The sequence below is a fragment of the Bison bison genome, unplaced genomic scaffold (genome assembly GCF_000754665.1).
Source record: "Bison bison bison isolate TAMUID 2011002044 unplaced genomic scaffold, Bison_UMD1.0 scf7180017864285, whole genome shotgun sequence".
Lineage (NCBI taxonomy): Eukaryota > Metazoa > Chordata > Mammalia > Artiodactyla > Bovidae > Bison > Bison bison.
Window position 1 is genome coordinate 2163469 of NW_011494857.1, and position 6172 is coordinate 2169640.

Here is a 6172-nt window from a genome sequence, read left to right on the forward strand (position 1 = left end):
ATCCCCTGGAGCCCCTAGCCCACCGGAGGCCACCCTCTTCCTCCTCTACTCCCCAGCCGCCGCCCTCATCTCGTGCTTCCTGGAGGCGGCCAGCCCCAGCCCGGTGGTCCAAGCCGCAGGGCCCTCCTGCCTCCGCCCCCATCAGCTGCCTGGTTCGGCCGCCTTCACCATCCTCCCGCCCTTGACCCTCACCCCGACGCGCTCTGGCTGGCCCCTGGGTGGCATCTTCCGCCACCTGGACCCCGGCCTGGCCTTCCTGACCCTCTACGGTGGTGGCCAGGGACTGCTACTCCTCGATGCCCCAGCAGGCCTGGGCGCAGAGCCATCGCACAGCCCGAAGGGCGGTTTTCTGGGCCAGGGCGTTCTGCTTCCTTCTTCCGGTCCTGGGCACGCCGGTTCTACGAACTCTGCGGGGGCCCGGTGAACCGGGCTGACCCTTCTAATAGGACGCCTGCTGGGGAACCTTGTCAGCCAGGCTCATCCTCTGGCCTGACACTGAAGCAGTTTGTGTTTGGACTGGAAGGGAAATCCCTGGAGGGGTTGGGGACTTTTATGGGGACAGAGGAGGGGGGTCTCCCATCTTATCAAATTCTGGAGAATGTGAGATGCTGAGAGAGATAGAGGTTTAGAGAGGGGCATAGAGACCTAGAGAGAGGGGGACAGGGATGCAGAGAGAAATCAGGCCAAGGTGGGGAGAGATGCCAGGAGGGAGAAGGGGGCACTGACACAGATGTGACAGCGTCACACGCACGGGCGACAGACGGGGCCACGGCAGGGAGAGAATGTGAGAGACGGGTCAGGCTGTTGGGAGGGACCAAGCGGGAGACAGGACAGCAGAAGACCTGGGAGGAGGTAGAAATAGAACTCATCTAGAAGGGAAGGAGAGGCGAATGAGTGGAGAGAGACAGGTGGACAGGGGAAGACAGACAGACAGACAGACATGGGCCTGGATCTAAAGACAAAACCAACCATTCCCTGGTGGTTGAGATGGTAAATAATCTGCCTGCAATGCAGGAGACCCGGGTTCGATCCCTGGGTCGGGAAGATTCCCCTGGAGAAGGGAAATGGCAACCCACTCCAGTATTCTTGCCTGGAGAATCCCATGGACAGAGGACCCTGGCAGGCTGTGGTCCATGCTAGGGCTTCCCAGGTGGCTCCCGGTTATTGCCAGGACTCAGCAATGCAATACTGGGCTATAGGACTTTCGGAGCTAAAACCGTGTAAGGCTCATGCCCACTGGGATGTCCTGGTCCCCATAGGTAGGACTGAGCAACACAGGACAGCTCTGGGCCACCAGATTTTCTGGGCCCCTGGGACACACGTTATTATTCACCTTCTCTCACTGCCTTTTGAAACACGTGTGCACCTCCTAAGCATCTCTCCAGTGGCCCAGCCTCTGGGGAAGGATGTCGTTGGTCATCTTTGGTTTTCAAACTCCCTAATGTTTCCAAACTAAAGGTTAATTTTTGCTCCACATTCTAAAGAAACCTGCTGAGCTCCAATGGGGAAAACCTCTCTCTTCTGTCTTTGGAAAACACATTGCTGGGATGCCTCTCTTGACCCTGGTCTGCCCATTAGCATCTCTGGGGGGAGCTTTTAAAATTCGAATCAATGCCCGGGCCCCACCGCTAGGTGTTGTGGTTTAAGTGGTCCAGAATAGAGCTGGGCTCTGGGAGTTTCAAAAGCTCCCCAGTGAGTCCCAGGGCTGAGTTCGGGCTGAACCCCATCCATCCCCAAGTGCCTGTGGTTGTGAAAATGCAACCTCGATAGCTCCCAGGGGACTGAGAAAGCCCAGCCCTCAATGGCTGAAAACCCTGGATGTGGGAGTGGAGGGGGGAGGACACAAAGATCAATTTCTTTGTCAATATTTGCTTCACAAACACTGATAGCCAAGACCCATGCTGGGGATGGAAGAGGAGTCAGATCTTATTCTGCAGCCCCACCCTCAGGCTCCCAGTCACTGCAGAGAAGGGTGAGGAGCGGGGAAGGTGTGAGGGGTAGGGAGCCTGATTCTGATCGGGAGGGGTTTTAGGAAGGCTTTCAGGTGGAACTGACACAAAATAGAGGTGGATGCTCCAGGCTGGGAGCACAGCATGTGCAATGGCCCTGGGGTGTGTTTTTCTTTTTTTTTTTTTTAAACCATCTCAGTTACTTATGGAATTTGCCTCCCAATAGAGGAGACACACTCGAGGAGACCTGGATTCGATCCTTGGTGCAGGAAGATCCCCTTGAGAAGGAAATGGCAACCCACTTCAGTAATCTTGCCTGAAAAATCCCATGTATGGAGAAGCCTGGAAGGCTGCAGTCCATGGAGTCACAAAAGAGTCAGACACAACTTAGCAGCTGGGCAAGGGTGTGCTACAGAGGGGGCGTGGGAACTGGGTGAGACTTTAAAAAGAAAGCCTGGAGGGCTGTCAGGTTAGATACACCTTGCTGCGATGCCAGTCTCCTGGGCTGGGACAGCTATCCCCAGGGGAGGGACTGTGCGCAGGGAGGGACAGGTCAGCTCTGCTTGTAGAAGGACCGTTGGGAGGACTGGAGGAGCGAGATGGGGGGCAGGGCTAAGGTCCAGGGAGAGAGGAAGCCTCAAGGAAGGCTTCCCCTCCCAGGTCACAGAATTCCGGTTTTGCAGAAATCAACTAACTTCCCTACTATAACCAGGGGACCAAGTTCTGGCTGGGAACATGGTCCAACACCGCCCTCGTGTGGTCATTTTGCAAACAAGGTCTCCTGTAAGTGCTGTGTGCTGAGTCGCTTCTGCTGTGTTGGACTCTTTGGGACCCTATAGACTGTAGCCTGCCAGGCTCCTCTGGCTACGGGATTCTCCAGGCAAGATTACTGAAGTGGGTTGCCATGCCCTCCTCCAGGGGATCTTCCCGACCCAGGGATCGAACCCATGTCCTCTTAAGTCTCCTGCACTGGCAGGCAGGTTCTTTACCACTAGTGCCACCTGGGAAGCCAGCCCCTCTGTAAGACTATCTTTTAAATCAGGACACTTTCAAGAATTAAAGAAAGGGGCTTCCCTGATGGCTCAGTGGTAAAGAATCCGCCTGCCAGTGCAGGAGATGTGGGTTCAACTCCCAGTCCTGGAAGATCCCACATGCTGCGGAGCAACTAAACCTGTGCACCCAACTATTAGTTGCCCACTTGCTGCAACTACAGAAGCCCATGAGCCCTAGAGCCTGTGCCCTGCAACGAGAGAAGCGGCAGCAACGAGAAGCCTGCACACCACAACTAGAGAGGAGCCCCTGCTCGCTGCAACTAAAGAAAAGTCCTCAAAGCAATGAAGACCCAGCACAGCTAAAAATAAATAAATAAAAAAGAAGAAATAAAGAGGATACGATTCCCAATTATACTGGAATAACTGGCCCAAAGTGTTTGCATTCCGCAAGCCAAAATTATAGTAAGACTATAAATCAATTCCTAATTAGAATTTGCTAGGCCTTCCCTGGGAAACCCAGGATGTTCAGTCACTCTGCTCAGAAGTCTCCTTTTCAAATCTTGAATTGAAATGAAATATTGATCTGATGAAAAAAATAAATAAAGGTCAACTAAAGGCTAGCGTGTCACCCAGGGCATTCCACCTACTGGGGATGGAGACAGGGAGCAGGGAGGAGGCAGTTAGTGAGGGAGGGGGTAACTGACTATGTGTTTGGAGGTCTGGATACTTTTATAGTAAGGGGCATTTACAGTGGGCATTGAAGGCTGAATAGGAGTTTGCTAAGAGAAAGATGTGCTGATACAATGTGACAGTGAAGATGACCACTACAGACCCTCCGTAGCTTGCAAATTCCATTCACATCTTTCATGTCAGGTTGTCCTTGCTACGGCCTTTTGGAGTCCAAGGAGAAAACCAAGGCTCAGAGAGAAGAAATAAATCTGAAGTACACAGCAGTCTGTGTTGGTACCAGGTGGGGAATCAGCCCTGTTACTTCTCCTCTCTGTGCTCTTGCACACAAGTTGGAATGTCTTTTCCCCTTCTAAACTCTGACAGACTCCTACTCATCCTTCAAAACTCAGCTCTATGACTGGACCCTAGCCTCAAATCTGAGAGTCTATCTTGCTAGTCCCCAACTTCCCCAGACCCAGGAATCCAGGCTTCCTCTCTCTGACCCAGAAGCCTGGACCTCAGACAGAGCTGGCTGGAGGCGGTGTGCCTGCTGGCCTGATGAGGTGGAGCAGGGTGTGCTGACTCAGTCACATTTATTTGGTCTCAGAGGCAGAGTCATGGTTGGGACAGAGGCAGGACTCTTGGGTTAGGTAGTGCTCTATCTTCTCATTGCTGAGCCTACAAGAGGAAAAGAGACAGAGAGATCCACAGAAACAGAGGAAGGGAAGAGAGACCAAGATGATAACACAGAGGCCGAAGCGACAGAGATCTAGCCTGCCACCTCCACCCCCTTCCCACTCACCTTGTTGAAGAAGTAGATGGAAGCAAGGATGGTGAATACGGCCATGGCCAGGGTCACATTCTGGGTGGAGGGGTCAGAGGTCAGGACCCATCCCTTCCCTTCACCCCCACCCCTGCCCTGGGGCACCGCTCTCCCGCCCACTGGGCCCCTCCTCACTTCCTGAAAGTTCATGGCCATGATTTCCAGACTCTGGGTTGCTTGGCCTCCCTCTCCCTTTCCTGGGCCTCTGAGCCAGACAGAGAAGACCAGCAGGCGGAACCCTGAGGGGAGACCAGAATGGTGGCCACGGTGACCAGAGAAGGGCATTCTGGGTAGAAGGGACCTCGCCCCAGAAGCTTTGGGGTAGATGGGCACTTGGATACAGGGAGCATCTGAACTCTGAGACCGGAGTATCTGAGATGAGAGAAGCCAGACCTACGACCCCAGAGGGCGCTGGGGAGCCACGGGAGGGCCAGGAGCAGGGGAGGAACAGGATCAGCTCTAAGTGGCAGAAACATCCCGGAGCAGGAGCAGGAGCAGGAGCAGGAGGAGGCTGCAGGCCAGAGCAGGTGAGGTGGCCCAGGCAAAATTTCCTCCGATGGTGTCCACCAGACGAAAGCTTGAGAGACACAGCAGTGGGGGAGCTGAGCCTTCCAGAGCCCCATCACCAGTTTTGAGGGCGGGAGCAGCAGTTGTTCAGTCTCTCGGTTGTGTCCGACTCTTTGTGACCCCATGGACTGCAACACACCAGGCCTCCCTGTCCTTCACCATCTCCTGGAGCTTGCTCAAACTCATGTTCATTGAGTCTGTGATGCCATCCAACCATCTCATCCTCTGTTGCCCCCTTCCTCTCCTGCCCTCAATCTTTCCCAGCCTCAGGGTCTTTTCCAATGAGTCAGTTCTTTGTATCAGGTAGCCAGCATACTGGAGCTTCAGCTTCAGCATCAGTCCTTCCAATTCAGGGTTGATTTCCTTTAGGATGGACTGGTTTGATCTTCTTGCTGTCCAAGGGACTCTCAAGAGTCTTCTCCAACACCACAGTTTAAAAGCATCACTTTTTCAGTGCTCAGCCTACTTTATGGTCCAACTCTCCCATCCATACATGACTACTGGAAAAACCACAGCTTTGACTATACAGAACATTGTTGTCTAGGTGATGTCTCTTCTTTTTAATATGCTGTATAGGCTGGTCATAGCTTTCCTTCCAAGGAGCAACCATCTTTTCATCTCATGGAGCACCAGTTATGAAGGTAGAAATCGGCACAGGTAACAACTTCCCCATCTCTGGGCCAAGGGCTCTGTGATGCGCCTGGGACTCCCACAGCCCTCCGGTGGTCCCTGTTGTTCACTCCACCAGCCCTCCTTCTCAGCAGGTGGTGTCTGTAGACATCTGAATCTCTTTGGGTCCATCTTTCAGGACTAATTTTGAGGTTAGGAGAGATACGGAGGACAGAGATACCAGTGCAGTCAGCCCTCGTTATCCACGATTCCATCTGTACACAGAGTGGCTACAGTTTGAGACTGAGGACATGCACATTCCCAGCTGTGGCTGATAGAGGTGATAGTTCTCTGTTTTCCTGTTTCAGCTGTGAGCAGAGAGCAGCCCGGAGGCTGGAGACAGGAGGAAGGGGGAGGGCGGGGCTAGGGAGGAACTCCTGCTCTGGGGGCCAATGGGATGGGTTTGAATTCCAGCTCTGGCACTTGGGAGTGGGGTGGCCTTAGGCAAATTTTCTAGTTTGTAAAAAAAAAAAAAGGTAAAAGCAAAAAAAAAAAAAAAAAGG